Below are 9971 nucleotides of genomic sequence, written 5' to 3'. Positions count from 1 at the left end.
GCTTCTTATCCACCTTCCATTTCCTTGTACCATATAAAGCATTCTCAGCTACCTTATCCTCTATACTACTCCTAAGTAATTAAACCAGTGTGCTAGTATAACATCTTTCCAACAAGCTCTAATGTGACTTGATACTCCTTATACTTCCTCCGTAATTGCGCTTGACGCACGCGACTAAATTGCCGCGATTTGTCATTTTGCTTCATTTCAGCCACGTGTACAAATATTTGTCTTTTGCTTCCATTACGGAATTCCGTTTTCAACCTGGTAACCAGCCCTGAATCATTGATAGGGCTGGCCTGAACTGATTTAAAGTATCTCTCACTCACCCTGAACCTCTAGAGGGAATTGAAATAATTTTTAGCATATTTTTCCCTTCTTTGCATACCACCTTTAAAGTACTTTGCCTGTGTTTAAAATCATCCCTGTTTCTCTAAGCTTATTGGTGGGGAAACTGAATTCATAATGTACTGTGATTGTATTCCTGAAGATTGTGGGCCTCATTACGACCCAGGCGCTAATGGGTTAACGGCGCCGTAAAAGGCTTCGGCGCTGTTAACCTATTAGTGCCTAATTACAAGGTCCCTTTGCGGGACCCGACCTTAACGGCTGGTTTTACCAGCCGTTAAAGTAGGGACCCGCAAAGGGACCTTGGTGCTAAGTACGGTGCTGCAATTTGCGGCACCATACTAAGCGCCTTCCCCATTCCCATTGAGCCCTATGGGGCAAAAAGGGGAATGGGGAAGGGCCATGGCACCATGGGGAATTGCCACCCCGCCAACCTCGGAATGGGGTGGTAATTCCCCATTCCGCCAAGGCGGACACCGGCATGGACCATGGTGCTAATAGCACCATGGTCCTCCGCCTCGGTCGTAATGAGGCCCAGTGTGTGTTACTTCCACCTCCTTACATTGCATAGAGGGTGGGTGAATTGCCAAAAGGGGAAAAGTGATTATATTATGTTTTGCTGAAATCATATCAGGTTTATTCCTGTGTTGCTTCTTATCCACCTTGCATTTCCTTGTACCATATAAAGCATTCTCAGCTACCTTATCCTCTATACATAACATCATCCATTGTTGATCACTCACTGTCATATGTCTAAGTGTGATATCAAATATTAATTTATTATAAAAGTGTGATATATATGTATTGTTTAATTTTTCAAATAAACCTTTTTAATTTGCAAAACAAACCTACTTCTTGGCTCAGTGGGGTCAGGGGGATTCTAAGAGAGGGGCGTTATATAAGGGTTTATCATCCAGAGTATAATTTGTCATAGAAATATATAAATAAGGGCTTCCCTTGGGTGTCCCAGACGAGGCATTGACTTAGTAGGATTGCTGAATTGAAGTCGCTTAACAGGGGCTACAAGATAATGTGGCTCGGGATTTTTCTATTTTTCTCTGAGTGTCTAGAATGTATGAGACACCTGAAGGAGGAGGACATAAAAACATTATGCAAAAGAATATCAAAAAGAGTCAACTTCAGAGAGGGTCGTCCCTGGGAAGAATACTATAATTACTACATAGACCCCTTTGGAAAAAAAACATTGTTGTTAAGGCAACATACAGACGAAATCACAATTATTATACATTCTCATCAATACAGGACATTTATTCCTGAACTATAGAATTACCAATCATAGGTAGTGTCTTGAAAAGTTGAAAAAGTGTTTTAATCAATAATATATTTAATTAAAAACACATATTATTTCCAATTGATCAAAAATGACATGTGCATCCCAAAAGTGACTTGTGCATCAACATAAAATAGAACAGGATCATACAATGAATGATGTTATATGGCTAACGTTTTTAGTTGTACAAAACCACAGTATTGTAGTTCACGTAAGGATCCTTCCATTGGCATTAAGCTGTCTTCATATAGCTTACGATATTACCCAACATGTTTCGTTCTCTTTACTTCAATTCAGAATATTTTTGAGAACTTCTTCAAGGGATTTTTATACAAAGTATGGCGTTGGCATACTTAAAAGAATATATCTGTTCACACAGTATTTGCCTTGTTTGCACTATGTTATTGTTTCCAGTTGCCTGTAACACAATGTAAAACAGCCTCAATTAGTGCAGTACCCATCATTATTTTTCTGCATTCCTCTTGTAAATTAATAACTCGATTTATGCTTACGACCAGTCTGTGTTTTCACTCGTACTGTTGTGTCAAATGCCTGTCAATTAGGCTTATCACCTAAAAACAGAGCCAATCAAACCAATTTCACTCCAGGATCATTTGTATTTTCCACCTCATTGATGGTTATTATGTCATATTTAAAAACTCATTTCATAGTTAATACAGTATTTCCAGTTACTTTCTGGGCCGTCTATCTTCCAAGAAGTGATAATCCTTTGGAAGGCACCACTTGAAGATACTGGTGAGATAGGATGAGATCAAGAATAAAAAGGACTCTGGTTTGTATTTATTTATACCCCAGGGTGATCTTGTTAAATATATTACTTAATTAAAATAATATCACTTATCATCTCACCATTAATTTTCATTCCGTGTCTCGACTTCTTGATGTCTGACACCGGAAAGTGCACAGACATTCTCCACATAAATCCTAAGAACAGAGCGCAGTTACCCATGCGGCTGACACCACAGACTGTATATAGGATGCCCGACCAGCCCAGGAGTTACAAATATCTGAAAGGCATCTAGTCTGACCAATGAAAACTAAACACATATAATAGCAAAGACCCTCAATCTCTCCTTCAGTCAAAAGGCGGAAATAAAAGTGAGTGCCCTCGCCATTTCATGCTGAAAGAACAATGGGAGGTTGGTCAATAGAGTGAAGGTGCATAAACGAGTGCCTGCGGATAATATGGATGCTTGCCAGCAGTAGATTAGTTAGTGCCAGCGCCAGCCAAATTGCCTACACTTCAAAGGAAACAACGTGGTGGAGAATGGGGAGATGCATACGGTGGGTTTGAATAAAGACATGGCATGTTGTTCTGGGAAATGAGTAATTAGTGGTACAGAGTCACAAAATTTGCATTACATTTTATCCCTGGCTGGTATTAGGCATGGCGTTTGTGGACACTCCAGGCAAACCTGTGCAAAAATGAACAGAAAGCATAGAGTAAAATACGTGGGGTACACAAAAGGATCTTAAAAATCCTGGCTCCCTCAGGAGTAGACAGAGAAGGGAAGCAAAAAGAGCTCATACTATCAGAATTTTAAATACCGAATTAAACAATCAGTCAGTGGGAAATTGGGAATACAGGGCTGGCGTGGACTGAAGAGGAATGCTTGAGGTTTACTCACATGAGTTCTGAAATGTAGGGAGGAGAACTCCCTTACTCTGTACATTAGGTTGGGTGTGTTTCCTACGACCCTATAGTCTGTTGCATGTCACCCCTCCTGCGAGCATGCTAGCTCCCAGGACCCACCTAATAAAAGGGACGGGCCATTTCCGGCTCGGCAGTCGATCCCAAGCTGACTCCTGCGTCCTTTGTTCATGGGCACCATGCTGGTGCGGCGCTGCCTGCTGAGGCCCTGTCTGTGTGGGCCAGCATTTAGACGGTGCTCCTGCTGAGCAACACCATCCCAATGGATTTGTACAGCCATGTGATCATGGCCATGGTGGCAGCTTCGGCCTGGGTGTTCCGACCGCCGAGGCTGCTGTGAGCTGGGGGCCCCCATCCACTGTCGGTGTATCTGGTGCTCCGGATGACGCAGGGTGCCCCCTGCGGCTCCGGTCCTCCCTCCAAGGTATGGAACTCCAGTGATCCAGAGGCCGTAGGGTGCCCTTTACAGTCCGCCCTCTGCATGTATGCAGAGCGGGTGTCTGCCTGGTGACCCAAGCGCTCGGTGTGGCCTGCCTGGAAGCCCAGAGACAGGCCACCACATAGCCCCACTAAACGTGAAAGCTAATATCTTGGGAAAGCCTTTTGCTAAAGAATTACTCTTGCTGCACACCAGCTTAAAACAACTTGAACAATGCAGATAATGCCACCCAGGCAGACATCAAAGGCGGACAAGTTAGATGCCCTTCTTGGGATCCTCTCATTAGACATAGAAAAGGCCTTTATTTTTTGTAATTTTTATTTTATTGTGCACTTAGTTAATTACAAAACTTTAGGCACATGAAAGGAAAAAATAAATAAACAATAACAATAATACAATTGATTAATACAATTAATAATAAGACTTATCCTAAAAAGAAAACCAAGAGTTAATCGCTGTTTATAAACAATCAAATCACAATTAATTCTTTTAAAATGTCTTCAGCACTTCCTTCCATATGTTAAAAGCAGCAGCCAATATAACAATTGATGATGCACCAAGTAAAGTAGACCAAAACTGATCACTTGAGCGGTCCTCAATATTACTTACAAAATAAATGTGACCGCGTAGATAAAGGGTGTGCAGTGACGCACAGTTGACCTTTAAGGCCTTTATGTCCTTGGTGGGGTATGGCATGTTGTCTGCAATCTAGAAAAGGATTTTGGGCCTGTGATCCACAGCATATGTCAGAAGTGCCTGGGAAGCTAAGAGCAGAAGTGTTGCTAAAAAAGAGACTTGCAATCCCATCATGGCTCTGCTGGCTGGCATGCCCGCGGTGCTGAACTGGGGGTGGCTGCCTGTTCTCAGAGCTCCTTGGTGGAGGCCTTAAGGCAGAGATCAGGAAGAGAAGTGATTGAGCTGCCCAATAGGAAAGAATCACAGTGAATGTAGCAAGAAGGTGAAATGTGGGGTTGCATTCATCCACTCCCCATTGCCAGATTAGGTGGCCCTTGGCTTTCTACTGCAGACTCTTGGCGTTCATCTCTTGTTATCCCTCTTAGACCCATTACAACGTTAAAGGGTTAAAGCTGATTTTTTTAAACTACGATTGTCAGCAGTTGGGGGCTTTGGCAAGGATGAAGAGGGCAGCCTTCCATAATCTACAGTCTATCAGGCAAGCTCAAGAGGGAGCAAACTATGACGGCTACTTTAGAAACTCTCCGATGGATAACTCATAAAACAGCGTCCATTGATAGGGCTGTGGAAGGGAGAGCGGAAGGACTTTTGGGGATGTTGGTTAGAGCTGTGTGGTGGAATTTTAAATGTAGAGTAATAAATATTCTCAGAACTGCCAACATACACGTTTTTGCCGCCTCCCCATATATGAAAAGAGATTTTCATTAATTTGCTTTGTCATTTTTATAGCGCCTTTCACCATAATTAGGGAACCAAAGTGCTGTTGGTTGAACAGCTTCGGAGGGACCAAAGTCCAGATATGGGAAAATTGGGAGGTGCTATAATGCCTGTGTGCATTTCGGCCATTAAAGTTAAAGAGGGTGCCCAAGACCCTGCTAGTAACCCGTGTCTGGATGGCAAGTGAACGGACGGAAAGGGGGAATACTATGAACTAAGCCATGGGGTGGGGGATAGTGTTTAAATAGAAATTGTGTGAGTAGCTACAGTTCACATGTTCTGTTGTAAAGGGTAGCTTCATACTTATGGCAGAGATGTTGTGCAGTAGTGTTTGTGTTATATGTGTGTGTGTGTGCAGAGGTGTGTGGGAGTGAGGCTGTGCCTTTGGCTAAGTTACAAAACAAAGGTACAGGGTGCGAGGGAGAAAATGGGTTAGCTGCAGAACCAACCATGTCTACTCCTTGGATTCAATTAATGTGCAAACAACAGTGCTTAGTCTCACATACAATCTAAGTGCTATGAGCGAGTAAAAAAATAAACCAGTGAGTAAATAAATATATAAGTGGAAACTCACCCTCTGAACATATCAGTCTCTGTCCTGCCCTGGGGCAGTCCAGCACCGAAATGCTAGCCACCCTTAGTAACTAGGGGAATCCAGACGTGGACCCCTTCCTCACTATTCTTAGAGAGACACAGCTCCACCCTACTGATGAGGTCAAACCAGACCGAAACATGTGTCTGGAGTTGCTGTTGGTACTCTTTTCAGATAAGCATTGCCTAGGATTTCGGTGCTGGACTGCCCTAAGGCAGGAAAAAGACTGATATGTTTTGGATATTTCGCCTCTGTGAAAGATAGTAAGCTAAAGAATCTGAGCACGGCTCTGGTAACCCGGGACTAATGTCCGGCAGAAGGACTCCCAGGACCCCCTTGTTTTTTGCAGCATTTTCAATCCATCTGAGCTTTCTGAGTTGAGATGCAGGTGCGCCTAGATAGAGAGAGATGGAATAGTCTAGGCACGAAAAGAGGATGCCCATGAATTCAGAGACTCTATGGGGGTAGGAGAGGTATGGGAAAATCTGCTTTAGAATGCAGAGGTGGAAGGTGCATGATCTGGAGACTGCATTGATGTGGTGGGAGAGGGTCCTGTCCGAGCTGAATGTGCATCCTAGGTTTTTTACTGAGGGGGATGCAATGGGCACAGGGCCTAAGGCAGGCAGCCAAGGGGTAGTTTGGGGAAAGAGAGCTGCTTTGCCGCAAATTAGGATTTTGATTTTGCCCGTGTTGTGGAGGAGGCAGTTTCTTGTCATCCAGCAGTCAATATCTGAGAGGCAAATTGCCAGATCTGGGACTGATGAGGACAGTGATTTGGAAGTCTTGAGGATGATCTGACTATCATTGGCATAGTTGTAACAGGTGAAATTGTGGGAGCGGATGAGCGCGAGAAGTGGTGAGAGGTAGAAGTTGAAGAGGAGAAGGGAGAAGGAGACTCCCTGCGGGTCTCTGTGGGAGACTGGGGAGGAGTCAGAGAAGAAAGGATGGAGAACGGTTATTTATGAGCGGTCAGAGAGGGCTGAGGAGATCCCTTTATAGGGGAGGGTCCCGGATGCCTAAATCAAAGAGTCTGTTCGTGAGGATGGAGTGGTTGATGGTGTCGAAGGCTGCCGAGAGGTCACGGAGGATGAGTGTGTCGCAGCCCTCAGAATCTGCAGTTGTTTTCAGATCATCCAAGGTTGAGACAAGGGAGGATTCAGTTTCGTGGAGGTGTCTGAAGCCAGACTGGATAGGGTCAAGAAGGCCGTGGAATTCTGCGAAGAGTCTAAGATGGAAATAGGCAGTTTGGCTATTTTGTGATTATTAGAAATGGGGCGGTAATTGCACGCGATGAGGGGCTCAAGAAAGGGCTTTTTCATTAGCAGTTTGATGTGAGAGGTTTTGTATGCTGCCAGCAATATCCCAGTTGTTAATGAGTGATTGCTAATAGACCTGGTGAAGGTGCCTTCACAGGTGGAGGAGATGATGTTTTTGAGGAGGGCCAGTGGCCAAATGTCTCCTGCGGCTCCTGAGGGGAGGCTATTAGAGAGAAGCCTTAAGAATTCAGGGTGGGAGATTGCCGAGAAGGAGCGAAAGAGTGTGCGTGTGGGGGCAGTGGTAGTGGGGCAGTCGGTGGCAGGTGGAAATGGGTGAAAGTTTGGCAATGATGGGGCAGTTCCTTTAAGTAATAGTCAGACAGGGAGTCGTACAAGTGCTTGGGATACAGGGGAGAGAGAGGAGGAGCAGAGGGGGGTCTTGAACTCAGAGATAATCTTGTGGAGTTCTTTTACAGGAGTTTCTTGCATTGGCAATGCAGGAGCTGTAAAAGGCATGTTTGGCTTTTCTGATTGCTAATCTGTAGGGTCTTGTCTGTCTAGCCGGGTGGCTTTGTTTTGGGCGGAACCATTCGTCTGCCAAAGGCATTCTAGGTGATGGTTGAGGGTTTTGAGAGATTTGAGGGAAGGGCTGAACCAGCTGGGCCAAGGGCCTGTGCAGAGAGAGGGGGGTCATGAGGGGGTTAGTGGGGTAAGAGCATCGGAGAGCCATTGGTCGAGCGAGTCTGGGGAAGGGGTTCCTTCTTGGAGGGTGAGGGTGAGAAGGGAGGAGGATAGATCTGGGGAGATAGTTACCTTGTTCCACAGTGGGATCCTCACAGAGTCGGCTGGGGGGTCAAAGGCAGCAATGGGGGAAGGGCGGGGGGCAGAGCTGGGAAATAGATAGCAGAGAGGTCAGTCCAGATCAGGGAGGCAGATTAGAGGGGATGAGATCAGGTTGGACGAGCTGAACACTACGTCTAGGGTGTGGCCAGCAATGTGTGTGTCTGTTATGAGTTGCGTCATATTGAGGGCATCCAAGTTGTCAATCAAAAAGTATTATATTGAAGAATTCAAGGTGAAATTCGGGATGTCAGAAGGATTGAGGGCCCTGATTAAAAAAGCAGCCAAATTACAATCATGGGCCTCACATTGAGAAGTGAAAGGTGCAGAAAAAGTGACGATCACACTAAAAGAATCTTAGTCCGACAACCTATCGGAGGTGGCGAGGGCCTCTGCTGGCCTGGAAAGCTTTCCTGCAATGGAACATCAACACATCACTGGGTAGCAATCCAGGTCCAGAGCGCATCAAAAAGTGAGAGTTTTTTCTTAACACAAACACAGGTTGCTTGGGCCTTTTTGACGGGAGACAAAGGAAAGACTAAAAGATGCAGCCACCTAGAACCACTGATTGAGCAGAAAGGCATGTGCATATGTTTAAATTATAGGTGATACATCAGGCCTATCCTGCCAATTCTCCAACGCAAAAAGAGCAAACATGGAAATGTTTAATACATGTGTGATTAGAATTTGATGTTTTAGTCCCTCTCCACATGTGTCTTCCTCTGCATTCTACTCCCCTCCTTACTGAACATTTTCTATAGCCAACAATGATAGGATGGAGTAACACCATACTGTGAGGTTATGTTGTTTTTTTGGGGAGTTCTTGCATCCTGAACAACTCCATATGGCTATTGGGGTGGTTCTGCATTCATCAACTTGTGTAAATAAGTAACATTCATATAAAAGGTGGGAGAACAGGTCAAGATCCCAATAGCAATGGATAGTATGGTATGAGCTGGGATGGTTTAGGATAGTTAATTCATTTAAAAAGCACAAAACATATCGCCTCGACAGAGGCAGCATAGCAATGACATACCTCCAAACATTACTGTAGCAGACATACTGCTGACAAATCTGTAACAGATTACCACCGGATACCTGGGGAACAGAGCAGATTTCAGCTTACCCCTGAATTCCAGAGGATCATCGGTGGAAGAATAGGTAGCAGCAGTTTGTTCCAGAGATTTGCTGCCTGGACTGTAAGAGACACCCGCCACACTTCTGACATCTAGATTTGGGGATCACCAGCAATCCAACAAAGATCTCAGCAGTCTTTTGGGAATGTGGCGGGTCAGCAGGTTCAATGAAAAAGAGGTCCACAATAGTGAGGGACCTTATGGACCATGCGCATAGCTTTCAACTGCTTTCATTTTTCGGGAAACCCTTTGCCCGTGGGTGACCAAGTTCATCAATCAATTGTTCCTTAAAGGCAGTGTCCCCTCTTTTTAAAAAAAAGGAATCCTTGGACCCTTTCATTCCAGATAATTATCAGCCAATTACAAATGTGCCGTTTCTGTTGAAAGCTTTGGACAAAGTAGCATACTTGCAACTCCAGAACCATGTAGAGGATTATAACATCTTGCTCCCCTGCCAATCTGGTGTCAGGAAAGGCTTTGGCACCGAGACGGTTTTAGCTGGATCTCAGTGCTAATTTGCTCCAGAGACCAAGGGCTCTTATTAGTTTTTATGCTTTTGGATTTATCTTCAGCATTTGATCTCATCGACCATGCACTACTAGCAGACAGACTTCAGTCAGTTGCTGGCTGTTTGCCTAAAGCTGCTCATTGGATGTCTTCCTTCTTGAGCCCAAGGAACTTAAGAGTAAATGCAGGTGATGTCTTTTCTGATCCATTTCTTATCATCTGTGGTGTTCCATAGGGGTCGTGCATCTCCCCAATGCTATTCAATATCTATATGATCCCTTTTTTGCTTCTGACGATTAGCTTGGGTGTTTTAGTGGCTCATTATGCCGATGACATGCAAGAAACTCTCAGGCTCATAGCTTCAGGATTTGGAAACATTGAACATCTATAAGGCCCTCCATGTATGGATGGCCATACATTTTCTTGTTTTCAAACTGAGTTGCTTATCGTTGTCTCCAGTCAAAGGTTGGGATCCCT

The sequence above is a fragment of the Ambystoma mexicanum genome, chromosome 11 (assembly GCF_040938575.1).
Source record: "Ambystoma mexicanum isolate Mex_15411 chromosome 11, UKY_AmexF1_1, whole genome shotgun sequence".
Taxonomy (NCBI): domain Eukaryota; kingdom Metazoa; phylum Chordata; class Amphibia; order Caudata; family Ambystomatidae; genus Ambystoma; species Ambystoma mexicanum.
Note: the sequence above shows the minus strand (reverse complement) of the source record.